General features: G+C 35.2%; 1 non-coding gene across 1 annotated transcript; it reads right to left on the bottom strand.

The window, feature by feature from the left end:
• Positions 1-8,012: 8,012 nt before the first annotated feature.
• LOC116868443 lies at positions 8,013-8,118 on the bottom strand. The gene has a single exon (XR_004382837.1). It is a non-coding gene; the product is annotated as a U6 spliceosomal RNA (small nuclear RNA).
• Between the last annotated feature and the right edge of the window lie 912 nt (positions 8,119-9,030).

Here is a 9,030-nt window from a genome sequence, read left to right as displayed (position 1 = left end):
TCTCTCTGCCTGCCTCTCTGCCTACTTGTGATCTCTGTCTGTCAAATAAATAAATAAAATCTCAAAAAAAAAAAAGGGATGGAAGGGTATAGTTTATTGAATACACCACAGGGCAGCAGTGGAAAGGATAGCAGAGAGGTGACCTGCTGGAATTTTATAGTTTTCATTTTTACATTTGGGTCTATAATCCTTTTGAGGTAATTTTTGTGAGGAATATAAAGTTTGCATCTAAATATGTTTCTGTCCAGTTGCTTCAGAACCATGTGTAGAAAGATGATCTTTTCATTATTGTAATGAATTATTCCTTTGTCAAAGATCAGTTCATAAGTAATTTTAAGGGGATATTTTTATAACATAATCCTTGCCCCAACAAACTTTTATCTAGTGGTTTTAATACACTTTATTTTTTGTGATTGTCACCTCCATTAATTTATTATATTGATGACTGCAAAATTAACCTGATTGTCATTGCTATTTTCATACCCGAATTTTTTTTTTTTTTTTTTTTTTTTTGGACAGACAGCACAAGTAGGCAGAGAGGTGGGCGAGCGGGGGGGACGGGAAGCAGGCTCCCTGCTCAGCAGAGAACCCAATGTAGGGCTCGATCCCAGGACCCTGGGATCTTGACCTTGGCTGAAGGCAGAGGCTTTAACCCACTGAGCCACCCAGGCGCCCCCATACCTGAAAATATAATGGCATAAGTTAACCATAATATTTTTTAAGTTCATTATGTTAAAAATAAATGATGTATTTGTGAAAATTAATAAAAGGAGACCTCACTAAAACGAAGTCAGGAGGCCAGAAGGGAGAGCTTTCATGCCATACCACTCCATATCAATTATAGGAAGGATTATATCCTCAACAGAACAATCCTCAATAGGAAAGAATCATCAGTTTCAGGCCCCAGTAGGAAAAGATGCACATTGCATCTTCTACAAGAAATTGACCACCCCAGCAACTCAACCAATGAGAGACAATTATCACCTTGAGCTCTTGTTTTTCTCCAGTGAAATTTCCTTCAAAACAACCCCTCCCAATTTCCTGTTTCTTCTCCATAAAACAACATTCTTTTGCTTTGTTTGTTGGACTAGCCTATGGCTTTTGTTATAACTTGCTTGTCCTGAATTACAATTCTCTGATATTCCTGAATGACCTGTTTTGTTGGTAATATAACTGACTTTTATTTTTAAGATAGCATATTGGAAGTTGGGATATTAAAAGAATATGTAAAGAAATGCTTAAACCAAGGAATAATTTTAGTCAACATATAAAGATACACCATAAATGCATTTGTATTTCATTTAAAAGAAGCATTTAACTACTTCTCCTATATTGGCATAAAGTATCTTAAAAATATTTTTCTTTTAATGTCTTACCATGATATAAAATGTCACTCTAAATTTGTTGAAAATCATTCATGTATTCAGTCATTAAGTAATCTAAACAAGCACATTTATTATCTAGCCATTTATTTGTTCAGAACCAGGTGAAGTGTTGGTGGGAGAAAGATAAAAGACATTGCACTTACTCTCGGGAAAATTAAAATTTGGTGTGAAAATAGATGATTTTGATATGGCTTGAAGGATATTACCTGTAAACAAAAGTGCGAAAATAAGTTATTCACTGAGCATGGGTTTTGAATTATTTTTTCTAATATAATCAATTCAGGTAACACACAAAAAATTTAATAAACTTCCTAGAAAAAATTGGGTAAGAAAAAAACTTAATAATGGCCAAACTGCTCATCTAAATACAATCTCTTTATGTAATAGTGTAAAAATTCTCTAACAGCATAGGTTAAAAACCCAGAGATCCTAGTTCCCTACCTAGAGTTATTACTTCCATGTTTTATAATTATATAATCATTCTTTTAACTTTTTTTAATTTTAAAAGTAAAATTGTTTTTCTCACTATTTTAAAAGGACATTACTGTGTTCAAAACTAGTAATCTAAACTAAGACTAGTATTCAAAGACTTTGTCCTCCTCAAAATATAATAATTGTGATTTTTAGCTCTAAGCATTTCCATCGACTTTCATGTATCCATTTACTACTCAAGATTCTAATACCCATATTATTTTAAAACATTCATTCAGGGGTGCCTGGGTGGCTCAGTGGGTTAAGCCTCTGCCTTCAGCTCAGGTCATGATCTCAGGGTCCTGGGATTGAGCCCTACATTGGGCTCTCTGCTCAGCGTGGAGCCTGCTTCCCCCTCTCTCTCTGCCTGCCTCTCTGCCTACTTGTGATCTCTTTCTGTCAAATAAATAAATAAAATCTTAAAAAAAAACAAAACATTCATTCAACTACATCTTCTTTTAAAATAATGTACTTAATTTTAGTTTTAAAAGACATGTAGTTTTGTAGTACATTAACTTCAGTTAAAGAATTATAATGTTCATGCTCTAAATTTTTAGTCTGTTCTTTGGCCATCTATTCTGAAGACTTTCATATCTGGTGCGGAGGGAATTGGTATCCTTGTTCACAGAAGCTGCGGCTTCTTTTGGCTTCTGGGAAACAATAATACTGCCCGGCAGTTTGCGACGACAATTAAATGAGGTAATGCATGTCCAACGCTTACCACAATACTTAGCATTTATAAAGTGATCAATCAATTCTAGCAATTTTTATAAAATCCAAAGTTTTTATTAAAAGGTTCTAACTTTAAATAACTGGACTCTGCCTGGTTCTCCAACCTTCTCAGTGTTTCCTACTCTTCCTCTTAATACTTAGAGCTTCCACCATAATGAAATTCTTATCGATAAATATGCCTACCTGTTCAGATCTCTGGGACTTTGCACATGCTCATCTTTTTATTGGAATGTCTGTTCTTGTCGATCACCTTCAAAACCTTTGTTCTCCCTTCAAAGGTTAAATCCAACATCATTGCCTTGGGAAGCATTCCTAGATTGCTTCTAGGTAGAGTTGACTATCGTCATTTGTGTGTCTCCAAAATTCACTATTACAGTGAATTACAGCACCTAAGTCACTGTGTATGGAAAGTACTTTTGTGGGTCTGATTCCCACTCAAAGATCCTTGAGAGAGCAGGAACCAGTCAATGGCACTCTGCACAAGATAGTGGCTGGTAGATAGCTGGTATTCAAAGAATGTTTGATGAAGTATTTAAAAGAGCTTCAAAATATTACATCATGCATACAGATGACCAACCAAAAAAGTCATATAATGAGGAAGAGTCCTTAAGATACAGTAATTATGGGTGAGGAATAAGAAGCTTGGTGCGGGAAATATTATAAAGAGAAATTTCAGATTCTACATAAATATTCCCTACTTCAGAAATGATATTTAGGATTACCTTTTTCTGTTTAGGTAGGGCTAGTGCTGATCTGAATGTTTGTGTCTCCCAGAAATTCATAAGTTAAAATCTTAATACCTGATAAGATAGTGTTAGAAGTTAGGGCTTCTGAGAGGTAGGTACTTAGGGCATGAGGGTGGAGTCCTCATGAGTGAAATTAGTGTTCTTATAATAGGCCCGCATAGAGATCCCTTACCCCTTCCACCAAATGAGGACCCAGCAAAAATACACCAACTGTGAACTAGGGAAAGGGCCCTTACCTTACTGTGCCGGGGTGTCCTGACCTTGAACTTCCCAGTGTCCAGAACTATGAGAAAATAAATTTCTATTGTTTATAAGTTTTCCAACCTGTGTTATTTATTATTTACTAAGACAGAAACCCTACTCTCAGTACCAAAATCTGTATTAGGGTTCTCCAGAGAAACAGAACCAGAAGGATATATGAGGAGATTTATTATAGGAATTGGCTCACACAGTTATGGAGGCTGAGAAATCCCACAGTCTATGATCTGTAAGCTAGAGAACCAGGAAAGCTGGTGTTATAATTCAGTGTGAGTCTGAGGCCTGAGAACCAGGAGGTCCAGTATCAGGGCAAAAAATGGTGGACATCCAACTCAGGAAGAGAGAATTTACCCTTCCTAAGCCTTTTTGCTCTTTTCTCCGGCCCTTGTTGGGTTAGATAATGCTGGCCCATACTGGTGCGGACAGATCTCTTCACTCAGTCTACTGAATCAGATGTTAATCTCTTCCAGACACTCTTTCAAGATCATATCCAGAAATAATGTTTTAGCAGATATCTGGGTGTCTCCTAGACCAGTTAAGTTAGCACATAAATTCACTTTAGACACAGTGCACTTCTAGTCTCCCAATGGAAATATTAGAATCAGACGTATCTTGTTATCTAAGGACTCTTAGGATTTGAAGAGATTTTTTAAAATGTCAAATTATTTTTGGTTCAAAAATGCAGATTTTTAATGCCAAGAGCTCACTTTATTATATCAAAAACAATGTGCAAATGCAGACATCTTTTTGACTTCCTTTATAAAGTATAATGAAATAACATTTTACTTGTTAGGCCCGAGTATAAAATGAAAGATTTGGTAACTTAGGGACAGTGCAAATCATTAGTAAGCAACCCATTGCTCAAATAATCTAGCCTATTTGATGACATAGAAAACAGCTCCTCTGATTTTTAGATGTGCGATTAGAGTGCAGCTTGAGTCCCAAATCTGCTTGCAGCCCATGATACACTCCTGCTGAGTGAGCTGTCTGATTGCCTCCTTGAAGACATTTTATTGTTGATCACAATTTAAGTCAATGTATTATTAATTTTGTTGGTAACTTGATTTTGATATGCTTTGTGCCAGCCTTTTAAAATTTCTCTGTAGCATTTACATGAAGGGAACTAACTGGGGGATGACAAATACATCTCAAGCATTAACTCCACGGGTGGTCTTGTTGAATGACTTTCTCCAGTATTCTCTGGGGAATTATGTCATTTTCAGTGGTTGGAAGTTATTTTTTAAAATTGAGTTATCATTTCCACAACTATAACTGTTATCTCCCACAAATAAGGGCACATCTGTAAATGATTCTAATTCAGTGTTCCATTCAACCAGTATCAAATGGTACTGTCTTTCATAGTCTGAATATCACCCCAAGAGAACTTTATGTATATGTTTTTGGGTCCTTGATGTGGTAAGAATATTAAGTGATTCTTTATTACTACTGATAGAGGTATTTTTCTTATATATGGAAGTTAAGGGTAACTGCTAAATTAATTTAATAATTAGTGAGGACTCTCATATTTCATCTCTCATAAAATCCAGCAATGAAAATATAATTAAAACATTATTACATTTATCAATATTAATTTTAGGAGTAACTATTTACAAGTAGTTGAATAATATTAAGAAGCAAGTTGAGGTTGGTAGTCAAGGTCATTTTCTATTTGTCAATTCCTATTTATCTGTTCTTTCCCCCCATCCTACTTGTATGGACAATAAAAATAATTCTTCCTTAAATATAAATACACATTTCCCCCCTGTATCTGTAGATTTGTTAAGAGTTAGTTGGACAGTTAAGTAGTCAAGGCCAGGGTCCCCAACAAGAAGATATGGAGTCAGGACAGCTAAGATTAAACAGCACTAACATTCTGTTTTGCAGCATAGACAGAACCACACTACCATTCTGTTTTGCAGCCTTTGCAGAAATGACTTCTGCAAAACATCCTAAAATAAGACAATTAACCACAGAGCATTTGTCATTATCATGGGCTAGGGGAAGATAAGACTCATCCCCCAGATGTCACTTTTATACGACATTTATAAGCAAGTATTATAAAAGAAGGAAAAAAAATTTTCTTAAGGAGTCTATAGTAGTAACAATGAGACCTAGGATGATCTTTAATGAAGTCACAATTCTGGGATATTAGCTAGTCTCAGAGTCACAGTTTTCTAATTTTTAAGTGGGGATTGTAGTGTGAGTAGTCATGAAAACTAAGATACACTGAAAGTGCTTTATAAGGTAAAATTACTGTATAAAAGGGAAGTCTTTATTTTTACATTTGCCATTTGTCTTTATCAACAAATCTTCTTTTTTGAAAGACAGTAACAAGCCAAAAGTCATGCAATTATTCCCCATTTATGTCTTATTACCTAAACATAAACAGCCCAAGTACTTTCCAGAGAGCCCTGAAATAAATCCATACAAAAACAGTCCACCGATATTTGACAAGGCTGTTAGTAATACCCAATGAGAAAATGACAGTGTCCTCAACAAATTGTGTTGGAAAATCTGGATATCCATATTTTAAAAAAGAGATTAGACCCCCATCATACACTATACCCCAAATAGACTCAAAATGTATTAAAGAGTTAATATAAGACTTGGAACTATTAAATTCCTAGATGGAAACTTGGGAAAAATCTTGACATTGGACTTGGCACTGTTTTTTTCTGGATCTGAAACCAAAAGCACAGGAACAAAACAAGAAAGCAGAGAAGGAAACAGTTTCTTTCCCAGAATCTCTGGAAAGGAACACAGCCTACCAACATACTAACTTGAGCCCAATGAGACCTGTTTCTAACTTCTGACCTACAGAACTGTAAAATAATAAATTTGTGTTGTTTTAAGCCATTAACTTGGTGGTAATTTACTATGGCAGCTATAGAGAACAGATACAACCAAGTAGTTCAAAACTCCTAGAGAAAACATTAAGTGATAACCCTCACAGAAAGCAAATCTTTTCTCTAATAATGACCAAAAAAATCACTTTATTGTACCTTTTATTTATTTATTATTACTATTTTTAAAGATTTTATTTATTTATTTGACAGAGAGTGAGATCACAAGTAGGCAGAGAGGCAGAGAGAGAGAAGGAAGCAGGCTCCCTGCTGAGCAGAGATCCCAGTGAGGGGTTCAATCCCAGTACCCTGGGATCATGACCTGAGCCTAAGGCAAAGGCTTTAACCCACTGAACCACCCAGGTGCCCCTTTCTTGCACTTTTTAAATAGTAAAACTAATTAATAATTTATGCAGTATAGTAAACATAAAATGGTAATGGAGATAGTTTCAAATGCACCTCATGGAGATAGACAAGGAAAGGCACCAAAGGAAGGTACCTAAAGGTACCTAAAGGATACAGTGGAGAGAAAACATTTCTGGGATAAGTGGTAGTGATATCTAAGCAGTGACTCAAAAGATGATTAAATCTTTGTCACATGGGTAGAGATAGGGTATTGAAAGGACAATCTATATTTGAAAAGATTAGAAGTTTAAATAAAGCATGGTAGTCAAGAAATAAGATAAATTCAGACTAAGAAGATCCAAAGTGGCAAAATAAGATTCCAATGTGAGGGCTCATTTTAAGAAATACCTACATCCCTAAGTCTTCCATATCACTAGACCCTGCAGCTTCAAGACTAATTACATATGGGTAAGAGAAATGTGAAGAAAAATTGCTAATTTCTCATCAGTACCAACTCACGAAGTTATCTAGTCATGAACAACTCTAACTCCTACTATCTGTATTTCCAAACAAGTATGAACTACAGTCCTGTGACATTTTTTCTATTTTAAGAAACTGATGCCACCAAATTCATTTCTTTATAAACAGAATCAAAGCACATAATTACAATTTCAGAGATTTCCATCCCATTAGCTATTCTGAACACTTACACTATCATTCTGGAAACACCAGTTGCAACAGAAAAATAGTAACCCATTAAATTTGTAAGTCCCAAAATACCTGAAGCATCTGTCTTTTTAAGATGAACTTGGAGAAGAAATTACACAGAAGATAGACTTGGTGACAATCTGTCATCAACAGTAACCCAAACACATTAAGTGTTTTTATATATGCCTTTTAAGTGTCAGTAAAGATGACATATCCTGGGCATAGTAGAGCAGCTGCTACCAATGGAAGCTGCCTTGTTTTATCTTTCTCTCTTTTATGGTTTACTTTTCACTGACCAGAAGATGTTACAGCCACAGATATAAGAAACCATTTAAAGAATGTCCCTGAATACTTCATAAACATTGATTTCATGGAGAATGCTTCACAATTTTCTGCATGTCCTTTGTATTTTTAAGTTTGAATCCCCTCATCCATATGTCCATCTATGATAGTCATTTGAGAGCCAAAATTTTTTAGTTAATATCAAAATTCATATTTCAAATGAAAACTAAAAGGAAAGAACAATATGAAGTTACACTCTTACAAATGTGTGTATCATCCTTGCACAGAGACCATCTAATCTTCTCTGTATCTTTCCAATTTTAATATATGTGCTGTCAAAGGTAGCGCTGTAATGTTTACTTTTAAACTCATTAATCTTATGTTTCAGGCAAATGTAAGTTTGGTACAAACAGTACTATTATTAGCTGTAAGAAATCTAAAAAATTTGCTGTGGCAGAAACTGGACAATCTGACACATGGACACATATTTTTCTTTAACAACATCTATTTTAGCTACAGTAATATCTTCCTTTCTCATGTTTCCAGGACCCTTCTAGAACCAGTGAAATGGAAAGTTATGAAGAAGATAGGTTTTCTGGGTACATGACACTTTTCTTTTCCAAACCTTCCTTCCTCTTGGTCCTCATCTCTAGAGATCAGTAGTTGTATATTTGTTTGTTTTGCCTTTAGAAAAATACAAAAAAGAGGGGCATGTGGGTGGCTCAGTTGGTTAAGAGTCTGCCTTGGGCTCAGGTCATGATCCCAGGGTCCTGGGATGGAGGCCTGTGTTGGGTTCCCTGCTCAGGGAGCCTCCTTCTCCCTTTCCCTCGGCTGCTCCCACTGCTTGTGCGTGCTCTCTCTCTCTCTCTCAAATAAATAAATAAAATCTTAAAATATATATATATATATAAAAAGAACAATTTACTCAATGATATATTTCTTCTTTTGGTCTAATGTTTTGTTTGGCAAAATCTAAGTTTAGTTCTGGTAAATAAACTTTCTGTATTGGCCTATCTCTTTTTTTCAGGACAGCAGTTTTCCCCATGAAAACAATTCTTTGATGGATCTAAGAATTGTTGTTTTTCAATTTGTTCATCATTTTTCTTCTTGTGAGGAGAGGAGTGATGATTTTTTAAACTCTTTACACGTCAGATGGGAAACCAGAAGTCTATGATGTGTTTTTGATGTTGAAAACCTCTATGGATTTCTGTTTGACAGTAGTTTATGCATTTACTTCAACTGACTAAGAAATGAGAATAA

This window comes from Lontra canadensis, unplaced genomic scaffold, assembly GCF_010015895.1.
Source record: "Lontra canadensis isolate GAN:19392208 unplaced genomic scaffold, GSC_riverotter_1.0 scaffold15, whole genome shotgun sequence".
In the NCBI taxonomy this organism is placed as follows: Eukaryota; Metazoa; Chordata; class Mammalia; order Carnivora; family Mustelidae; genus Lontra; species Lontra canadensis.
This window is presented reverse-complemented; position numbering and strand designations above follow the sequence as displayed.